Raw genomic sequence first — 22,961 nt, 5'->3', positions numbered from 1 at the left:
ATCCTCAAATTAATATGATACAGTTCTAAACCTTAGAACGTGACTATATTTGGGGATAGAGCCTATAAAAAGAGGTAATTAAAGAAAAATGAGAGCATTGAGGTAGGCCTTAATCAAATATGCCTGATGTCCTTATAAGAAAAGATTGTGATACACATAGACACAGAATGAACACAATGTGAAGACAGTGAGATAAGACGGCCCTTTGCAAGCCAAGGAGAGAATCCTTGGAGGAGATCAAAACTGCCAACACCTTGATCTTGGACTTCTAGCCTTCAGAATTATGAGAATATTTCTGTTGTTTAAGCCACCCAGTCTGTGGTATTTGTTCCAGTAGCCTTAGGAAACTAGTATGATAATGAAATCCACCAAAATTTCAGTAATTTTTTCCAAGTGGAGCTGCTTTCTCTTGACACCGTTTAAAGCAGTGCCTAGAATGGGCCTCTTGGCTGAAAGATGTCTGATGTCTCTTTCATACAGGTGTTCTGTTTACTGTAACCTTGGACTAAGTCTCAAAAGGTCAGCTGAAGTTCAGAGATGCTCAGTGTTGGGCTGGAGGCCTTCATGAAAGGCAGGCAGGCCAGTTTGTTATTAAAAGATCTTTCATAGCTGCTAACTCTGGAAACAAATGGGTGAGCCCTGGTGCACTTCAGGGCCAACTGTTCCATCCCAGAGAATCCTGAGGGGGCTGGACAAATTGAAAGCACAGCTCCTGGCTAGCTTTGCCAACAATAGTGCTGAACAAACTTAGAGAAACTCATCACAAGAGAAGCCAGTAACTAAAGAGATGAGAGTTTGGAAAAAAGGAAGAAATTTATTTTGGATGTGGGCAGCCTGGAGACGTAGCAGGCTCAAATCTTGACAACCAACTTCTACTCTAGCAAGATGGACATCTAGAGTTTGATAGAGAGAGGTTTGGGGTGGGGGGGCGGGTAACGTGCAAGAGAGCAGGCAGAGAGCATGTGGTCATGGGTGGAGTTCGGTATGTATTCAGTCCAGGATCATGGGCAGGGAAGGGATATGAGGGGCTATGTAGGGTGTGGTCTTCTGGGCATTCCACTGCTATCAGGGCTTTTCTGGTCAGGTGATTGGGATGTTCTGGGTCATTGCAAAATGCCTTCATTAATACCTCAAGAAATGAGCATACTGGGTTTTAGAGCATGAGTTAAGCTTCTTTGTATCTGGTTTTAACTGTTTTGGTCTAACTATAGTTGAGCAAGAGGGCTTGCTAACAGGTTCAGAAGCAATTTCAGGAGGGACTCAGAAACATCGATTTATTTGGCTTTTGGGATCAAGTCTACAGGAAACTAGCTCCAGAAACCCCGGAAATGACTTGGGCTACATCTGCCATGATTACTTTGGATTGTTACCCTGAATCTAAGGCATCCTTCAGGTCTAGTTTGCAGACGCTGACTTGGTTCAGTTTGGGACTGGACTCTAAAGGTGAAGGGTAGGTCAGACACGATTGGTTTTCCTAATATTCCCTTAGTGTAATCGCTTGGACTATCTTCCTCTGTTTCTATTTATTTTCATTATAATCTTAATGAACAGTGGTAATAGGAGTGTCAACTGGGGGAGGGAGTAGGTTATGGAGAATCCATGTATGAGGGAGGGTTAGGGTGTGGAGGATGAAGAGGACTCAGTCGGACTCCCACTCTTTACCTAAAGCTGTTCAGAAAATCCAGGTGACTCAGCTCTAGTGCTTTCTATTTTGTGCATGGGTTTGTGTTTGAGGATGTCATTCCCTCTCCCTACATAAATGATTTACACTGGAGAGGTCTCAAGTCCTAGCTGTACTTTAACCAGGGTTTTTAGTTAATCTAAACTCTATCCATACACCCTACTGTTTCCCATTCCTTGTCCTCCTCATCCCTGGCCCACCTTGAGCTGAAAGCTGATTATACTTCTGTGGCTCTGGGTACACATCTAATATCATACATAATATTTCTACCTGTCAAAAGGTAGTTTCTGTGACATTAGAACAAAAGTTCCTACTACTTCTTCCTTTTAACCTGCATATAACTTTATACTTTCTATGCAATAATGATCCGGTTTATTTTATACTCTAGCTGTTTACGTGCATATCATATTGTATTCCTCTTACTAGACTGTTCAATTTCCTTAAGGCAGGGACACATGACTTATTCGAATATCTTTGTATTTTCCCCTCATTCCTGCCCTTCTCACTCTCTAACCTCCTCATCAGTAATAGGATATTTGTCTGTAAATAAGGAGTTGGGTACGTATATGATGTATTCAACCTTTCCTAGTCTCTGTTTCATATAAGTTGGTTGGAATCTAAAAACCTTTCTTAGTTTTAATATAAACAAACAATGCCTTACGTTGGCAATTACACATCCCAGAGTATTATTTACCCATGTGCTAGCTTACTCACTCTGCATAACTTAAAACATGGTTTAGTATAAAAAAAAAAAAAAAGACAAAATCAAAAGAAGAACAATGTAGTACAGGCATATCAGAAAATACAGTGAGGGGCGCCTGGGTGGCTCAGTCAGTTAAGCCTCCACTCAGGTCATGATCTCACAGTTCATGAGTTTGAGCCCCACATAGGGCTCTCTGCCGACAGTTCAGAGCCTGGAGCCTGCTTCGGATTCTGTGTCTCCCTCTATCTCTGCCCCTCTCCCACTCATGCTCTGTCTCTCTCTGTCTCTCAAAAAATGAATAAACTTTAAAAAAAAAAAAAGAAAATACATTGAAAAAATTCCTAAGGCATTATTTTAACTGATTTTTGTGTGCTCCAAAAAATAGCATTAATTTTTGAGTTCATGCTAAGAGCAAGAATGTATTTGATGACTTGTCATCCTCATTTGACTGATGAAAAAACTAAAGGCTCTAATGACATATACATTAAATGGATTTTTAAAAAAACATCTGAGTACTTACTATGTGCAATGAACTATTCTAAGTCCTTTACATGAAATGACTCATTTAATTTTCATAATATACCACTGGTGGAGGCCAGGGCAGAGTCTAAATTTCTAGGCATTCTATATCAGATTTAAATAATAAAATACAAAATAAAACTAAATTGTTTCAGTTGTATTAAAGTGACACAGTAGTGATTTCTAAGCACAAATGACTGTAAAACATATAAGCTGTTTGTCTTTAGTAATACATTCTTAAAGTGTTATCTTAGCTCATGGAACTGCTCAGACACTATTTCACTGGATTAATGCCTCTCAACACCCCGAAAAATGTTACTACTCCATAACAATTGGCAAAAATTTTGAACAGCAAAATCAGAAAAAGAGCTTAGTTCAATAGCTAAAATTCTTACGGTGTATTAATTTGGGAATAAAATCCAGAATGTCTTTTTGTTGTTGTTGTTGTTGTTGTTGTTTTGCCAAATAACCATATAACCTTTCTTCTAAATAGACGCAGTCTCAGGGAACAAATTATTCTCTGTAATTTATACATCTACCCTAAGTGGGGAGTTCAAAGCATATAAATGTTTCTCACAGATTAGCTTTTATTGTAAACACCGAAGTAATTTTCAAAGCTTCTTTTCTCCTTTTTCTGCCAAATGTTTCTGTTTAATTATATTATTAAAATGAATTCTGGGAAGCCCCTTGGCTTTAAACTTACGCTCAACTGAAATATTGATGAAATAAAAAGAAATTTAACTTTAAAATCATATTTTATAAGAGAACCGTGAAAGGGATTTGCCGAGTGAGGTACAACTGTTAATAGTTTAAAGAAATTATATTATCTAGGCTGCTTGTAATGGAAGTTGGGTTATTTGCTTCACCTAAACAGGGAAGTTGGCATGTTTGCCTAGCAACAGCCGCTAAAACCTTCTGTTGTGGAAGGTTCCCTAGGAGTGAGAAGAAGGGAGGAGGAGGAAAAACAGGAGGAACAGATTAATCTGTTTTTCCTAGCAGGGGACTGAGGTCTGGCTCTTTGAGGAGGGAAAGGCTATCCAAGAGATAGCCTTTAGATTAGCATTCACTAACCTAATCCCTCCGTGATAGCTAGAAGTTAGTTATTTGTAGGATTGGGGTTACTACTGAGGCGGCTGAAGGGAAGGTTACAGATTTAGCGCACTTCAAAGGCAGTTAATTTCTTTCAATAGAAAGACATCAATAGGTCTCCTAAAAAGGAGCTGAAATCTCAGTACAGGAGGGTGTCAGCAACTAAAAAGACCTCCGCTCAGAGTTTAGGAAGGTGTGTGATAATGTGTTTTACAAATATTATGAAACACTGCGATTGACTTTATCGAATTAAAGGCAGTAGCTTCTCTAAATATAGTACTGTTCTTGGTATTGGTGATGCCTGCAGTGAAGAAAGGACAGGAAAGCAAAATCTCTGCTCTCTTGGTCAAGACCTGAAACAAAAAAAAGGCATAATGCAGAGGAGTTATTAACTGGGTGTGTGTATGAGGACCATCTCCACTGTGGACGATTTATCTTGAAATTGGGACTGTTATGATACCAAAAGAATTCCATTTCTCTCCTTTAAAAGCACGGGTTTGGTTAAGCGCAACTGGCTTGAAGGGGTCTCCCACTACCTCCAAATCAAAATGGCTTCTTTTCCATAAGAGAGAAGAAACTTTCAATTATCACAAGGTTATCTTTTAGATCCAGGAACTTTTCCATGGGCCGAAATCTTTCCGTTCTGCCCCAGACACCTATCGTCGGTTCACATAGGCCTGGAAACACATTTTGGAGCAGTGAGCGTCCAGGCCTTTCGGCCGTTTTCGCCGCGTTGGGAAGGGGGACTCTCTGGGACTCGGTGAGAGCGGTGACCAGGGCAAAGCTAGTGCGATCGGGAACCCGGATAAAACAAGACAAGAACAAATTCTCTGGGTGGGGGAGGGGGATACGAAAAGGATCCAGAGTGGAGGACTAGAACGGAGAAAGCCTAGGGGTAGAGGGAGTGCAGAGTTCCATGGAAACGTCAGAAATTTCCCAATCCCCCCGCGCCGTCTGGCCGCTCGCCTCTGGGCGCAAAGACGCTGGTGGGGGAAGGCAGGCGGACTGCTGGACCAGTTTGGCTGCTCCGGGCGTGGGTGCGCCCCGCGGGGAGGCGGAGAGCGTCGCGGGCCTCCCTCCCGGGCGTTGGCGGCCGGTGACTCAGAGCTTTCCTCCCGCGTCCGCCCCGCCCCTCCCCTCCGCGCGCCCCGCCCCTCCCCTCCGCGCGCCCCGCCCCACGAAGGAGGAGCCTCGCCATCGTCCCCGCCCCAGTCTCCGGGGCGGGCCGGAGCCCGAGGAAGAGGAAGGGGACGAGGACAACGAGCGACGGGGAGGAGGAGGAGGAGGAGGAGGAGGAAGAGGAGGCCGACCAACAAGATGGCCCCTGCTGCAGGAGCAGCCTCAGCAGCAGCAGGTGGGAGGCCGGAGGCGGCGCTGGCGGTGGCGGCGGCGGCCGTGGCCCGGCGGCCTGGGACAGAGTCAGAGTCGACGGTGGCGGCGGCGGCGGCGTTGGCTGCCGCGGCGGTGGCGACGGCCGCGGGGACTCGGAGCTGAGAGGAGCTGCTGCTCGGACCAGCGCGGTGAGCGAGCGGTAGGCGGCGGCGGCGGCGGCGTGGGGTGCGCGGCGGCCGCCGCCCGGCCCCCGTCGGGAACAATAGGCGGCCGCGGCGGGGAAGGGGCCGTCCTCGCCCGCCCTCCACCCCTCGGCGGTAGCGGCCACCCCTCCACCCCCCCGGCCCTCGGCTTCAGCCCCGCCGCCGGCGGAGGGGCTTGTCAGCGGCCCGCGTCCTTAGGCCTTAGGCCTCCGAGCGCCGCCGGGAGGGCCTGCCTAGGTGGGTAGGCCGTGGGGAGGTGCGGACGCCGCCCCGGACGAGGGGAGGGCGCGGGAGACTTGGGCCGGAGGGAGGGGGCCCGAAGGCCGCCCAGCTCGGCGGTTACTCCGAGGGCCTGGGCGGGTGATGAGTGCGCGCAGGAAATGTTTTTTGGACCCCGGGTCGGTGGGGGGTGGGGAGATGAAGGCGTCTGTAAACTGGTACCGCCTCCGCCTCCTGGCACCCGGGGGCTGCTCCCCTCCCTAACCCCTGAAGCGCTCCCCTTGCTCGGCCAAGTGGGTTTTAACGGTGTCCATTTCCCTGAAAGCTCCAGGAGATCGAGCCAGATGGTCTTTCTTCCTGCTGGCGATCGGGAAATTGTGTATGCGGGTGTTTTTTAAAATAAAATTTAAGTGCAACAACAAAAAACAAACAAGGTAAAATGTGATTATCGATAAGGGATGGGGAGGGATGGAGGACTAAGGGATGTTCTTAAAACATCTCTTGGCATCAGTTCTCTCTAAACATCAATTATGCCCACGTCCCGGGTGAGAGTGAAACAAGGGCTCTTTTGAAGCAGTAATAATATAACTCTTGACATCCCAGAATAGTCCATGAAACTGGAAACAAAGCCACTTACTGGCAACGCGAAGACAAATTGTAATGTTTGAATAGAACTTTTCTTCGAACGAACCGTTTTTGAATTATTAATGTGCCGCATAAGAAACAACATTAACATAGAATGGACCTAACGAAACATTTCTTCAGGAGGGAAGTGGTTCGTCTTCAGGCTAGAACTTCTTGTGTGCTGTCTCAGGCTCCAATTTTGCATTTCAGTAGTTTGTTCTAAGACTAACCTTTCCTGTAAGTTTGATTTCTGAAGCAGATTTTAATAAGGTTTCAAAACTTTTTTGGTAACTTTCAAAAACTGGAAACAACTGTTCTCTTTTGAATGTTGAGGTTTATGGAGAGGCAGCTCTTCATCGTATTTGCCCTGGGGTAGTGGCGCCTGTGATTTCAACTGTTAACTGCGACTACTAAATTTAATTTTTTGAGGCTTCCACCACGTCCATTTCCAAGTGGGGGCGGGGAGAATGATTCAAGTTATTTCTATTTCAGTTTCTATCTAGGTATGCAGAAATTTATATTAAAATAGTTTGGATGCATCCAGGAAGATTGCTTTACACTATTTAACATAACATTCAGTTGTGTGGTCCAATCTAGTTTGTGTTCTTAAAAGGAAGATGGGCCTGTGCAGAGAAGATGCCAGTTAGTATCTTTCATCCATCTTTAGGGTAAATCCCTAATTAGAATTTGTGTCCTAATTCAAAGCATTTTTAGGTTACGTGAAGTTTAATGTACGGTGCTAGTCCTTAATTCTTTGATGAGAATTGGCAGTAAATAGACAATTAAATAAACACAAGATTGAACTGTCTTATTGTTTAGGATTGAAGTATAGTGGGTAAATGTGAATAACTTTTATGCCTAGCATAAATAATGTGGATATTTTGATTTTTTTTTTTTTTTTAAATTTTTTTTTCAATGTTTATTTATTTTTGGGACAGAGAGAGACAGAGCATGAACGGGGGAGGGGCAGAGAGAGAGGGAGACACAGAATCGGAAACAGGCTCCAGGCTCTGAGCCATCAGCCCAGAGCCTGACGCGGGGCTCGAACTCCCGGACCGCGAGATCGTGACCTGGCTGAAGTCGGACGCTTAACCGACTGCGCCACCCAGGCGCCCCTGGATATTTTGATTTTTAAGTGATGGGGAAAGAACAGCTTTCACATGCCTCCAGCTAATGTGAATGTTCTGGGAATAAGTTTTAGAAAGGACACTTTTAAGTGCTTAAATTCATGATTTTTTCTTTTTTTATGCTGAATTTTGTTAGGTCAGTACAAAATGCAACTGAAGACAAGTTTGTAAATTGTAAGTGGTTAGTGTGCTTTGTTATGAAAAAAAATCTCATCATGTCGTGACAGGGACTGATTTTCCTCATACTTAATATCCTTTGCCTGACAACATTTTTTAGTGTTAAGGGTTTCTGTTTGAAATTGGATGTTGATCCAACAATTTATGGGTTGAGTCTGGGTCCCTATTTTTGTTTAATATTGAAAAATCTTTTAGAGAGTTCTGGTTTTAATAAGTGCCAAAACTCTTTTAAGATGTGATCCCTGCATTGTGATATTTTATTGGTGTTTATTCTGATAATTTAAGTTTCTCAAGTAGTATTTAAGAATTTCCTTGTATTTTCTTCGTAATATTAGAAGTTAGTATATTTGATTCATTTGAAGATATTTGAAAAGGATTTTTGTAGCTAAAAGTTAAATTTTTAAGGCATCTTTGTTAAATGAGTAAAAACATTCTCATTTAATCCTATTTAGGCTGTAATATTTTGTGGTATTGTTCTCACTTTACATACGAAGAATCTGAGGCTAGGAGAAGCTATGTAACTGGCAAAAAAGGCCACATAATCAATAGGTAAAAGAGCTTACTCAAACCCAGGTCTTGTGGCACAAATTAGATGCTTTACTACTGCCACCATGTGTCTCAAGGTTTAACTTTGAAGCCTCTCCTATGTCGACAGATTCCTTGTTTTGGCCACAAGCTATGCTTTGTAATTCTGTACTTGTCTTTAGCCCTAATAGCTTTTCTATTAACATTATTTGTACCCTGCCAAATATTCGCTTACAAGTTTGAGAAAGTATGTATTCATGTGAATTACAAATGAAAGACTTATTTTTACTTTTAGCAGATTTGAACGTTGTTGATATAGAAACTCCTACCATTTATATAGGACAGATTTATAGTATCACTCTAATGGCTTCATGGCTTTAATTTGCTATGTAAACAGTTACGAAATTGTGCCTTTGAAATACTGCATGGAAATTTAAAAGTGACTTTAGAAACGTTCAGGGATGTTAAAGTTGGGTCAGCTAACATTTGAAATTCTTCATTTATGCTTTTTTAAAGCCATAGCCCATTTAGAATTCTGCAGAACTTTTGTTTCTACATCTTGGGGTTTGAATTGGAATTTTATGAGGGTCTAATCAGCCTACTCTCCGATAGATCTTGTAAGTTGTTGACACCCAGCAAAGTGAAGAATACGCTGGTAAATGATCCTTGTTTGGTGGATGCCTCGGAGCAAGATGTTCTTTGGCAGGGTATACTGACCTGGTTTAGCTTTGGCCCTGACGCGCAGGAGTTCAGGTATTCTTTGGGATTAGATTCAAATGGATTTAAATTCTCACATTGGCCTGCGTCAAAAACAGTCACAGATTTCCGTATCAGCCCGTTCTCTAGGACCCTCTTAAAGATCTCCTTCTCTTTTGTTTAATCCTGAAATCTGTGCTAGATTTGGACCAGCCTTGGAGGTTGTTTGGGCATAAGATTAATTTGTCTGGCATTATACAAAGGAATATTTCTTATTCCATAGTTTCTTAAGGTAGATTCTACACATTTTCAAGTGTACAGTTTACTAATCCTAAATAATGATGTCCTACATCCCCGAGACAGTTAACTTTATAGCACATTTATTTATATCCATTACTGGTCAGACTTGTGCCTGTTCACTTCTTATGTAATATTCTTGTTTACTCTATGTAATATTAGACACTTGTTATTAATTCACAGTGTTTTCCTAATTGGTTGAGTTTTGGGAGAAAAATTCTAGTAAAAATTTGAGTTCACCTTTCATGCACAGTTGAGCTGACTGAAATTGTGACCTGTTGTTGTAGAGGAATAAATATTTTAAGGTTCATTTATATTTTTCCTTGAGATTATTTACAAATGAATGTCATATGTCAACAATATTTTGATGTTTGTCAAGCATTTTAGCACCAATGTCAGTACTCATCTCACTGATTATTATCGTGCATATATGGTAATATTTAACTTAATATTATCGTGCATATATGGTAATGCATTTTATTTAAAAATCTCCAAGATCTAAATAGCATTTGAACATGGTAGCAGTGTTTTTTTTTTCAACGTTTTTATTTATTTATTTATTTATTTTTGGGACAGAGAGAGACAGAGCATGAACGGGGGAGGGGCAGAGAGAGAGGGAGACACAGAATCGGAAACAGGCTCCAGGCTCCGAGCCATCAGCTCAGAGCCTGACGCGGGGCTCGAACTCACAGACCGCGAGATCTTGACCTGGCTGAAGTCGGACGCCTAACCGACTGCGCCACCCAGGCTCCCCAGTAGCAGTGTTTTTGAAGAAGAGTTCTAAAGGGGTCATTATTTTATATATATATAAAATATATATATATATTTTATATATATATATAAAAATATATAAATTATATATATATATATTTGTGATGCTTATTTACTTATTTTTGAGAGAGAGAGAGAGTGTGGGGGAAGAGCAGAGAGGCAGAGGGAAAGGGGGAGAATCCCAAGCAGGTTTCACGCAGTCAGTGCAGAGTCCGATGCAGGGCTGGAAACCATTCAGATCGTGACCTGAGCCAAAACAGACTTGGACGTTTAATCAACTGAGCCTCCCAGGTGTCCCTTAACATAAAATTTTAAAAAAAAAATTTTTTTTTAATGTTTATTTTTGAGAGACAGAGAAAGTGCAAGCAGAGGAGGGGCAGAGACAGAAGGAGACACGGAATCCGAAGCAGGCTCCAGGCTCTGCACTGTCAGCATAGAGCCCAATGCAGGGCTCAAACTTAGGAACCACGAAATCATGACCTGAGCTGAAGTCAGAAGCTTAACCGACTGAGCCACCCAGGCGCCCTGCATAAAAATTTTTTTAAAGAAAGTTCAGGTCATTTAACATAAAACTAATGATTTTATTTATTTATTTATTTATTTTAAGTTTATTTATTTTTGACACAGAGAGAGAGAGAGTGCGAGCATGAACTAGGGAGGGGCAGAGAGAGAGGGAGACACAGAATCCAAAGCAGGCTCCAGGCTCCAGGCTCCGAGCTGTCAGCACAGAGCCCGATGCAGGGCTCGAACCCACGAACCGTGAGATGATGACCTGAGCCGAAGCCAGACGCTCAACCGACTGAGCCACCCAGGTGCCCCAACTAAGGATTTTAAAGTGAGCAGTTTAGTAGCAGTATATTCATGATGTTGTGCAGCCACCACTGTCTAATTCTAAAACCCTTTTATCACCCCCAAAGGAAACTGTACCCATTAGGCAGTTACTTGCCATTTTCTCCTCCCCCTGGTCCCTAGCAACCACCATTCTACTTTCTGTCTCTGTGGATTTAACATAAAACGATAGAGTCAAGATTAAGGGATAGTACTTTGTATAATTGAACATGCAGAAAAAACTTGGGATAGGATTGTTAGGGATCAGAAACCATCTCATTCTTTGCATGCTTCTCTTGAGTACAGTAGGCAGACTGCCAGAGACTCTTTATGTAAGAGAAGTTGAAAGTCACAGCGATTTGCAGTTTTAGTTTTTGATCATTCCAAAAGAGTTCTACTCAAATTCTCAGACTCATTTATATTTCCTTATTGGGTTATGAGAATTAACTAAATTATAATGTTCTATACAAATGTGAGCAACTAATACTTATTTTGCTCTTTGCAATTTGCCTTCTGTTTTCTCCCTCTTTTTTTTTTTTTAATTTTTCTTAATGTGTAGAAGAAACTTGGAATGTGTAGGACTTACTTGAGATGATACCAGAAAATGATTGTTGGGTTGAAATTCTTTGATCTTTATGAATCTGTTTTATAATTTTATTCAGCTGATCTTTGAGGACATTTAGAGTTAAAATTTGCCTGACACTATGCTATTAATCCCATGTTGAATAAATCTTAAAAACCTAGGTTTTGGCTTTATACCTGACTCCTTCCAAAAATGTAGACACTGTTATAGAAGCAATTGATTTGTAGCTTGTTTTGATTGGCTTAGTTCATTGATTGAGAGAGAAAACTGTTGGACTTTTTTTCATTCTGGAATAAAGTATAATAAAGTTGGACTTATGTAAATTTATTTTTCTAAGTAATCTCTATACCCAACATGGGGCTCAAATTCACAGCCTCAACATCAAGAATCACATGTTCCACCAACTGAGTCAGCCAGGCACTCCTGGTGTCTGTGAATTTAGAATTGCTCAATTTGAAGTTTCAATTTTGAGCTTTGGAAGTACTCTTTTATCCTTACCTTAAGTTCAAAATGGTACTCCCTTCCCTCCCCCCAATTAAATTGAAATCTTAAAACTTACAGTGTGAAGCACAGAACAGATTTCATATTAATAAGATTTTTTAAGTTGGTTGGTTGGTTGGTTGGTTGGTTTTGAGAGAGAGAGAATCCAAGCAGGCTCCATGCTGTCAGGGCAGAGCCTGATGTGGGGCTTGATCTCGTGGAACTGTAAAATCAAGACCTGAGCCAAAATCAAGGATTGGACGCTTAACCAACTGAGCCACCCATGTGCCTCATTAAAGATTTGTAGTAAGTTACAGGAAATCTATGTGGAGAAGAAAAATTTAAATTTTGATATTAATCCTCCCCTTTTTTTAAACATGATTTTAAATATTCTTATCCTCTTAATTGTTTCCAAATGTCAGAGTTCTTGATCAGACTTCAAAAACTTCAAAGGAAGTCCTTGGCAACCTCCAAAGTTACCTTACTAATCTCTTTTTAGGGGAAAATTTATTTAGTTGTAAGAACAACTTAAAAAGTGATGAGAAAGAATTACTTAAGAATATTTACAACTCAATGCAGTAATATTCCTGCTTTTCTCTAATAGAGACTTTTTTCAGAAAAGTAAACTAAATATTTGTGTTTTTATATACACCTCATTAATTTTTGATAATGACATTTACTGGAAAACTAGTATAGTAAATCGAGATTCAGTCATTAAAATAACAACTTTAAGGGAGATGATGTTTAGAGATCTATGCTTAAAAATTTGGTTTAGTGGGGAGCGCCTGGGTGGCTCATTCAGTTGAGCATCTGACTCTTGATTTAGGCTCAAGTCATGATCTCATGGTTTGTGGGATTGAGCCCCACATCAGGCTCCATGCTGATGGTGCAGAGCCTGCTTGGGATTCTTCCTTCTTTCTCTGCCCCTTCCCTGCTTTCTTGCACACTGTTTCTCTCTCTCAAAATAAATGAACTTAAAAATATATATATGGTTTAGGGGCACCTGGATGGCTTAGTTGGTTAAGCATCCAACTCTTGGTTTTGGCTCAGGTCATGATCTCACAGTTGCTGAGTTGGAGCCCAGCCTTGGGCTCTGTACTGACAGCATGGAGGCTGCTTGGGATTCTATCTCTCTCCCTCTCTGCCCCTCCCCTGCTCACACTGTTTCTGTTTCTTTCAAAATAAATAAAGTTAAAATATATATATGGTTTAGTGTACGATTTGTGAATGGAGGATTATTGTATTGTTGACTTTATTATAGAACAATATTTCATCTATCCATGTCCCAGTTTAGAATAAGAAGTATACAAAAAGTTTTAATTGTCACAAGATTAATGAGCCAGATCATCTGCACTAAGGCACTGGCTTAGGAGCTCTCTTGGTTTTTACATAATTCTAATAAATTTGATTGTTTTTTGATCCCACAGCAGATTAAAAGGTGCAAATTTGCTGTGGGAATAGAGGCACTATAGGTAAAATGGAGAGCAAGGGGACAGGTGACAGGGAAAAAACCACATTAGCTTGGGGCCTTGTAACATAGACTCTGAGTATGTCATTAGTTTTTGTGTTGTGCTAATAACCTATTCCTGATGATAAAGTCATTGTGGGAAAATTCAATTGTGTTTTAATTTTGGGAGTCATAAAAATGTACAGAGTACATTTGGACACAGGCTTTGGAGTCAGATATATCTAGGTTCTCATCTTCTGTCACTTAAGCTTTATGATTCTTTATCCCTAAAAATAGAAATGGTAATTCCTTCCATTAAAGATTTGTTTTGAAGTTTAAATGAGATAACATACATAGTATAGTAACTGATATCTAGTATTGATTCAATAAATGTTATTCTCCTCCTTAAATTCTGTTCAACAAAAATCATTTTAGAAAAATTTTCATCTAAAATATTTGAAAAAGTTTTGTTTTTCAAGGTACATATAAACTTTGTGTAAGTTAGGATTAAATATATGTGTACTTTTTTTTTTTTTTTAAGATTTTACTTTTAAACAATCTCTACACCTGATGTGGGGCTCAAACATACAACCTGGAGATCAAGTCACATGCTCTACTGACTGAGCTAGCCAGGCACCCTGTATGTGTACTTTTGAAGGTAGTGGTCAGGAATGAGATACCATTCTCATTTTCTTCCCACATCAGTCTTTCATTAGTATGGATCTGTGCTGTTCAGTACCAACCACTAGCTACAAATGGCTACTTAAATTTAAAATTTTTTCCTAGACTTAATTTTTTTTAGAGCAATTTTAGGTTTACAGAAAATTGTCCTGAAGATAGAGTTTCCACATACGTCTTCCTTCTACAGTTACTTCTGTTAACATCTTGCATTATTGTGGGGCATTTGTTATAGTTGATGAGCCAGTTTTGGTAAATGGTTATTAACTAAATTCCATAGTTTATATGAGGGTTCACTTTTAGTGCTGTGTAGTTCTGTGGGTGAGAATGTCTTCTTTCACTTAGCAATGTAACATTTAAGGTTCTAGCTTGTTTCTTTTTACTGTTAAATAATATTCCATTTTATGGATAAATCTAAGTTTTAGTTAATTAAAATAAAGGAAATTTAAAATTTAGTTCCTCAGTTGCACTAGCCACATTTCAGTGGCTCAGTAGCCACATGTGCCCAGTGGTAATTACCATATTGGAAAACGAAGATCTAGAACATTTTCATCATCTCAGGAAGTTTCTTATTGAAGAGTGCTGATATAAACTATCCTCCCGGGGTGCCTTGGGTGGCTCAGTCAGTTAAGCATCCAACTCCTGATTTCATTTCGGCTCAGGTCATGATCTCGTGGTTCATGAGACTGAGCCCCACGTCAGGCTCTGTGCTAATAGCACGGAGCCTACTTGGGACTCTCACTCTGCCCCTTCCCTGCTGGTGCATGCTCGCTCTCAAAATAAATAAATAAACTTAAACAAAACAAAACACCAATACTTCCAGCATCCAGTTCTCCATTTATAGTCACTCTCACAGAAAGCTTACTTTACATGATCTCAGTTTGTCCTCAAGCCTACATTTCCAGTGCTTGTTGCTTGTGTTGCTGGCAGCCCTAAACTATACATAATAAACTTGATTCCCAGAAAAAACCAGCCTTTACAAATAAATATTGTCCATTAATGGTTTCCTAGGTTTCTTATCAGGGTATCATCTTTTGCTCCATTTTTCATTGTTCCTAAAATTTTATTTTTCTCTAAACCTTTTGAATATTTATCAAAGGTATACAGATCTCAGAGCTCAGAAATGGCAGCACTGAGATGAGAATCTAGACCTTCTTATTCTAGTTCTCTCATGGGCTCCCCACCAATTGGGGTTGCCTTTACAATCACTTTTGAAGAGGTAATTGGAGACCATTTGATTCTATGCTATAGAATTTTTAACAGTATATTTATAGGTCAAAACTATAAATTTAATAGTGATATATTCATTCTTAAACAATTAGAATCTTAAATGAAGACATTTATCCCTTTAGCCGATTTCTTTCTATAATTCAGTTATGATGGAAAAATTTTTTGCTTTCATGTGTGAGTCATTTTTTAGGTAACCAAAATTAATTTCCAGGACTAATATGAATTGGCTGGTAAGGGTGAATAGAATTGAATTGAACATTATTGACATCCAGAATTCTCTGCTGGTACCTGGATATTACACTTGGATTCTATTCAAACTACACTTTAATTTGTAAAATCCAGTCGGTTACCACATGAACTTTAACTTGTATCTTTTTTAACTCATCATGTTAAAGTTTTCAGAACTTGAAAAATGGAGAGCCTTGTGTTAGTCTCTTTTGCTTGCCTTTTTTTTTTTTTTTTTTTTTTTTTTTTTTTTTTTTTTTGTGATAAGTTGTACCTCCAATTTTGCTGATACTGTAGCCATTTTGTGTTAGGTCTTGATTTGACCTTCCTTGTACACTGACTATGCTTGCTCAAAAGTCAGTTTTGTGGAGACATTATGTTAAAGAGTAGTAGTCTTTCATATTTTAGTACTGTACTTAAAAAAAATTAGATTTTTTACCTTCCTTTTGAAATGCTTTCCCTATAATTACTGCTTTTAAAACCCATGTTTTATGTGTCAAATTTTGTATTAGTTACCCCATTGAAAGCAGTTTTTGAACTGTTTTTGATTAAATACTCTTTGCTGGAGTCTGGCTTTTCTTTAAAATTTCTAGAAATTTTTTAAAAAGGGTGAGGTTTTTCATATATTTAGAAAAATTGAGTTATAGTTTCTGTGGATTGACTCATTATCTAAGTCAGTTTTTTTCAGAAATGTCAATTTATTATGTAGGTATGCAGTTGATGAAAACCTGTTCATAAGAGCATAGAAGCCCCTTCTAGTTTTTCCTTGTACTGCTATTAGAAAAAGAGATGGTTTTGTGAAATAAGAAAGTCCTTATAATAATAGATAGATCTCTAAATGCATTTAAGAACAACTTAGAGAAGCGCCTGGGTGGCTCAGTTGATTAAGCATCCCACTTTGGCTCAGGTCGTGATCTCACGGTTAGTGGGTTTGAGCCCCACGTCAGGCTCTGTACTGACAACTCAGAGCCGGTAGCCTGCTTAGGATTCTGTCTCCCTCTATCTCTGCCCCTTCCCCTCTCTGGCTGTGTCTCTTTCTGTCTCTCAAAAATAAATAAACATTTAAAAGGTTTTAAAGAAAAGAACAGCTTAGAATATCACAAAACCCACAATAAAGCATCATTGAATATTGAAGTAGTAGCACCTAATCTCCTAATGATTGACATGCATTAGTTAATTCATTGTACTCAGTGTCAAGATAAAACTCAACAGCTTTTTAGATGCATAATGACAAAATGGTGAGGGGATTGGAGGGGAAAGAATTAAGGAGTAAAATCCTGTCAATAGATTCTCCATATTTGGGAAATGTTTCACATTGTTGATTTTTTTTAAATTCTTTTTTTTTTAAGATGTTTTAATTTTTCTTTTCAGTTTATTTATTTTGAGAGAAAAAGAGCACAAGCAGGGGAGGGGCAGGGAGAGAGGGAGAAAGAGAATCCCAAGCAGGCTCTGCATTGTCAGTGCAGAGTCTGACACGGGGCTCGAACTCACAAACTGTGAAATCAAGACCTGAGCTGAAGAGTCGGATACGTAACTGACTGAGCCACCCAGGTGACCCTAAATGAAGACTTTAAAAACAAAAAAAAAAATTTTTTAATGTTTGTTTATTTTTGAGAGACAGCGCGAGCAGGAGGGGCAGAGAGGGAGACACAGAATCCGAAGGAGTCTCCAGGCTCTGAGCTTTTAGCACAGAGCCGGATGCAGGGCTCGAACGCACAGGCCGCAAGATCACGACCTCAGCCAAAGTCGGCCGCCCAACTGACTGAGCCACCCAGGCACTCCTACCCTAAAAGACTTTTTAAGAGCAGTTTTATATTCACAGCAAAATTGAGAAGGTACTGAGATTTCCCATATACTCCTTGTTTCCACATGCACAGCATCCACCACCAGAGTGGTAAATTTATTACCAAAAAAAAAAAAAAAAAAGATTAAAGTTCATAGTTTACATAGGGTTCATTCTTGGTGTAGTACATTCTGTGGGTTTGGACAAATGTGTAATGACATGTATTCACAATTGTAGTATCATACAGAGTATTTTTGTTGCCCAGAAAAATCCTGTGTTCTGCCTATTCATCCGTGTTCACCCCAGCTCCTTGCAGCCAGTGATCTTTTTGTCTCAGTAGTTTTGCCTTTTCCAGAATGTCCTGTAGTTGGAATTCTACAGTAGGGAGCCTTTTCAGATGGCTTCTTTTAGTATTATCTATGTTTTTTCATACCCTAATAGGCTCATTTCTTAAAAAAAATTTTTTTAATGCTTACTTATTTTTGACAGAGAGAGAGACAGAACATGAGCAGGGGAGGGGCAGAGAGAGAGGGAGACACAGACTCCGAAGCAGGCTCCAGGCTCTGAACTGTCTGCACAGAGCCTGACACGGGGCTTGAACTCACAGACCGTGAGATCATGACCCGAGCCGAAGTCAGATGTTCAACCGACTGAGCCACCCAGGCGCCGCTAGGCTCATTTCTTCTTAACGCTGAATGATATTCCATCATCTGGATATACCACAGTGTATTTTTACATCTATTTACTGAAGAGTATCTTGGTTGGTTGTTTCCAAGTTTCGGCAGTTATGAATTAAGCTGCTCTAAATGTCCGTTTGCAGGTTTTTGTGTAGACTTAAGTGTTCAGCGCCTCTGGGTGTATGGCGAGGAGAGTGACTGCTCGGTTGTATGGTAAGAGTATGTTTAGTTTATAAGAAATACCAAACCGTCTTCCAAAGTTGCTTTCCCATTTCGCATTCCTGCCAACAATGAATGAGAGGTCCTGTTGCTCCGATTTTTGCCTCCATTTGGTGTTGTCTGTGTTCCAGGTTTTGACCATTCTAATGGGGTGTGTAATGGTATCACATTGTTTTAATTTGCATTTCCCTGATGACTTATGATGTGGAGTCTCTTCCTATGTTTATTTGGAATATAATATTGTATAGTTGGAATCATACAATATGTAGTCTTTTCAGATTAGCTTCTTTGTCCTTATCTCTTTTTTTTTTAAGGTTTTATTTATTTAAGTAATCTCCACATCCAGTGTAGGGCCAACCCCAAGATCAAGGGTCGCACGCTCTTCTGACTGAGCCAGCCAGGAGTCCCTATCCTTATCTTTTTAGTCTGCCACTTTACCTTTCGTTTTACCTAGCTTATGGATATTTTTAAGGATATCTTTAATTTTGGAGGCATACTTTCTTCTAAATATTAAGTACCAGTATTAAAAAAAATTAACTCATTTTGTGGTGATACATCCTGCTGTCCTAAGTCCCCTTGCCATTTTACATTATCTTTTATGTAAATCGTCCCAATACTATCTTTAGAGATATGAAATTTGTCACAGTCAGGCAGAATAGTGATTTTTTTCAGTCACATTCAACAATTATTGAGCAAATATTACATGCCCTGCAGCAATATGGACTTTCTCTTACAGAAAGAGCATAGGATATATTGGAAACATCAGAGTATCTAATACAGGCTTGGCTAAAAAAGATTGTTGAAAGAGCTTCTTGAACTGAGTGGGACTTACAGGATGAGTAGAGGTTTAACAGTCTAGATTTAGGAGACTACTTGAGCCCAACAAGACCTAGAGTGAAAAGAATATATTGTGTGCAGGGAAAACGTTAATACTTCTGTTGGTAGAGAGTAAAATATGAGGCAGATGGTGATGAAAAATAAGATTAGAATGGTAAGTGGGGGCCAGATCCTGAAGATCTTTAGGGCATGTTCAAGTTGGTCCTCATTAGGTACCATCAAAGAAATTGTTGTTGATGTTACTTGTTTTTCAAATCGAGGTATAATATACATGCAGTAAAAAGTAAAAATCTTAGAGATATATCTTAATGACTTTTTACATATATACACTTGTGGTATAACAGATTACTACCTAGATGAAGATATATAGTGTTTCTAGCACCTAAGAATTCTTTTTGCTCTTTCCCAGACCATACTTTTCCCCACTGCCTCTCATCTTCCCCAACAGTTATGCTGACTTCTAACATCATAAACTACTTTGCCTCTTCTTAAATGAAGTCATATATCATGTATTCTTTTTCCTTCCTCTATAAATTAAAGCCTTCAGTAGGTGCTATTTGGTATCTGGCTTTGTTCATTATGATATCTGTGAAATTCATCTATATTATATGTAACAGATCAATCTTTTTATTATTGCTGTATAGTATTCCATTTTGTAAATTAATCACAGTTTATCCATTCTTACTGCTGTTGGACATTTGGGTTGTTTCCAGTTTGTTTTCAGCTTTCTATGAATAAAGCCTCTAAGAACATTCTTGTACATGTCTTTTTTTAAAAATTTATTTATTGTTTTAAGTTTCTTTATTCTGAGAGAGAGACAGAGAGAGTGAGTTGGGGAGGGGCAGAGAAAGAGAATCCCAAGCAGGCTCCACACTGTCAGCACAGAGCCCGACGCGACGCGGGCTCTAACTCATGAACCGTGAGAACATGACCTGAGCCGAAACCAAGAGTGGGACTCTTAACTGACTGAACCACCTAGGCACCACTTTGTATATGTCTTTTGATGGACAGAGTCATCTCTCTTGTGTAAATACCTAGGAGTGGAATTTTGGGGGTCATTGGTAGACTTTTGTTTGGCCTAAGTAGATACTGTCAGTTTTCCAAAGTGAAATGTGCCAACTTACACTGCCTGAGAATTTCACATGCTCATATCATCTTTGGTATTGTTAGTTTTGAAGAATCTTAGCCCTCAGTCGTAGCAATCTCTTACTCGACACATCCCCAAAGGCAAGGGAATTAAAAGCAAAAGTGAATTACTGGGACCTTATGAAGATAAAAAGCTTCTGCACAGCAAAGGAAACAACCAACAAAACTAAAAGGCAACCAACGGAATGGGAAAAGATATTCGCAAATGACATATCGGACAAAGGGCTAGTATCCAAAATCTATAAAGAGCTCACCAAACTCCACACCCGGAAAACAAATAACCCAGTGAAGAAATGGGCAGAAAACATGAATAGACACTTCTCTAAAGAAGACATCTGGATGGCCAACAGGCACATGAAAAGATGTTCAGCGTCGCTCCTTATCAGGGAAATACAAATCAAAACCACACTCAGGTATCACCTCACGCCAGTCAGAGTGGCCAAAATGAACAAATCAGGAGACTCTAGATGCTGGAGAGGATGTGGAGAAACGGGAACCCTCTTGCACTGTTGGTGGGAATGCAAATTGGTGCAGCCGCTCTGGAAAGCAGTGTGGAGGTTCCTCAGAAAATTAAAAATAGACCTACCCTATGACCCAGCAATAGCACTGCTAGGGATTTATCCAAGGGATACAGGAGTACTGATGCATAGGGCCACTTGTACCCCAATGTTCATAGCAGCACTCTCAACAATAGCCAAATTATGGAAAGAGCCTAAATGTCCATCAACTGATGAATGGATAAAGAAATTGTGGTTTATATACACAATGGAATATTACGTGGCAATGAGAAAAAATGAAATATGGCCTTTTGTAGCAACGTGGATGGAACTGGAGAGTGTGATGCTAAGTGAAATAAGCCATACAGAGAAAGACAGATACCATATGGTTTCACTCTTATGTGGACCCTGAGAAACTTAACGGGAACCCATGGGGGAGGGGAAGGAAAGAAAAAAAAACAGGTTAGAGTGGGAGAGAGCCAAAGCATAAGAGACTGTGAAAAACTGAGGACAAACTGAGGGTTGATGGGGGGTGGGAGGGAGGAGAGGGTGGGTGATGGGTATTGAGGAGGGCACCTTTTGGGATGAGCACTGGGTGTTGTATGGAAACCAATTTGTCAATAAATTTCATATTAAAAAAAAAAGAAAAGAAAAATTTTATGGTAGATATGGAGTGGTATCTCATGGTCATTTTAATTTAAATTCTCCTCCTGTGTAAACGATGTTCTGTAACTTCAGTTGGCATATTGTATACCCATTGGCCATTTGGATATTGTTGGAAAGGTTTGTTCATGTCTGTTGTCTGTTTTGTTTGCTTGTTTGTTTGGAATTGAAGCTTCTTATTATGGGATATACATACCACTATTAGTGTTGGGTGTTCTCCGTTTTTTAATTGAGTTGTTTTGTCATGGAAGAAAACAGGTGAGTGACTAGCAGCTGTGTGGAGGGTAGAGGGAGGCAAGAACAAAGCTGGAGACTGAGGCCAGTTAAAGGGTAACTGTGTGGGGGCACCTGGATGGTTCAGTCGATGAAGCATCCGACTATTGATTTTGGCTCAGGTCATGATCTCAACAGTTCGTGAGTTCAGGACCTGGGTTGGACTCTGCGCTGAACAGTGCTGAGCCTGCTTAGGATTCTCTCTCTCCCACTCTCTCTACCCCTCCCCTGCTTGTGTGTGTTTTCTCTCTCTCAAAATAAATAAATTAAAAAAAAAAAGTTACTGTGTGATCCAAGTGAGAGAGACTATATGCTCTGTGAGAGCAGGGTCATTGTTTCTTTTAGGGCTGTATCTTCAGATCCAAGGACAGTGACTGGTATATAGTTGTAGGCGCTCAATAAGTATTTTTTGAGTGGATGAATATGGGTCCTCAGGGAAGTAGAGATGGAAAGGAATATATAGATGTAAAAGATAATAAAATTTTTTAATAGGAGTAGAAAAAGATGGAATCTAGGATGATTACCAGATTATCAGATTTGTACATTTGTACATTGTCAGATTGAATAGTGGTGTCACCAAAGAAGCAAAGACTGCAGAAGGAATTGCCAGTTTAAAAATAGGGATGTTTAGTTACCATGTGACCTTGAGCTTATTACCTAACATCTGTGCTTCAGTTTCCTTAACTCTAAAATTAAGCTTTGTAATGATACTAATAGGGTCATTGTGAGGGCTAAGTGAGATAATGCATGCAGAACACTTAGAACAGTGCCTGGCACATAGATGTACTCAAAAAAGGTTAGAGATAGAAACAAACAAAAATCCCTATCCTTGTGGAGCCTACGTTTTAGTAATGGTGGGTATACACTATAACAGAGCAAGTAAAACATAGCATTATTGGATGCTGAGAAATATGGAGAAAAATTAATCAGGAATGAGATGGGAAGGAAGTGCATGTGTGTGGTGGTAGTGGGATTAGGGTTGAGAGATCAGTTTTATTTTTTATATATTATTTTTTTATATTTATTTTGTTTCTTTTAATTTTTTTGACGTTTATTTATTTTTGGAAGAGAGAGACAGTGCGAACGGGGGAGGGGCAGAGAAAGCAGGAGACACAAACTCTGAAGCAGGCTCTAGGCTCCAAGATGTCAGCACAGAGCCCCACATGGGGCTTGAACTCACGGACCATGAGATCATGACCTGAGCTGAAGCCAGATACTTAACCGACTGAGCCACCCAGGCGCCCCTATTTATTATTATTTTGTTAAATGTTTGTTTATTTTTGAGAGAGAGAGAATGAGCAGGAAGGACAGAGAGAGAGGGAGACACAGAATCCAAAGCAGGCTCCAGGCTCGGAGCTGTCAGCACAGAGTCCAACACGGGGCTTGAACGCATAAACTGTGAGATCATGACCTGAGCCAAAGCCAGACTCTT

General features: G+C 40.0%; 1 protein-coding gene across 3 annotated transcripts in view; it reads left to right on the top strand.

Annotated features, from left to right (window-relative positions):
- Window positions 1–5,379: 5,379 nt before the first annotated feature.
- RC3H1 (ring finger and CCCH-type domains 1) overlaps window positions 5,380–22,961 on the top strand; it is an 87,991-nt gene continuing 70,409 nt past the window's right edge. For 2 of the 3 annotated variants that reach the window (XM_023247906.2, XM_023247903.2), the window contains exon 1: window positions 5,380–5,512. The gene's annotated coding sequence lies outside the window, so the exon portion shown is untranslated. Of the gene's footprint in view, window positions 5,524–22,961 lie in introns of all 3 variants that reach the window. The other variant, XM_023247904.2, reaches the window with a different exon arrangement.

This window comes from Felis catus, chromosome F1 (assembly GCF_018350175.1).
Source record: "Felis catus isolate Fca126 chromosome F1, F.catus_Fca126_mat1.0, whole genome shotgun sequence".
Taxonomy (NCBI): Eukaryota; Metazoa; Chordata; class Mammalia; order Carnivora; family Felidae; genus Felis; species Felis catus.
The sequence above is the reverse complement of the archived record's forward strand: the minus strand, read 5'-3'. Positions and strand labels throughout refer to the sequence as shown.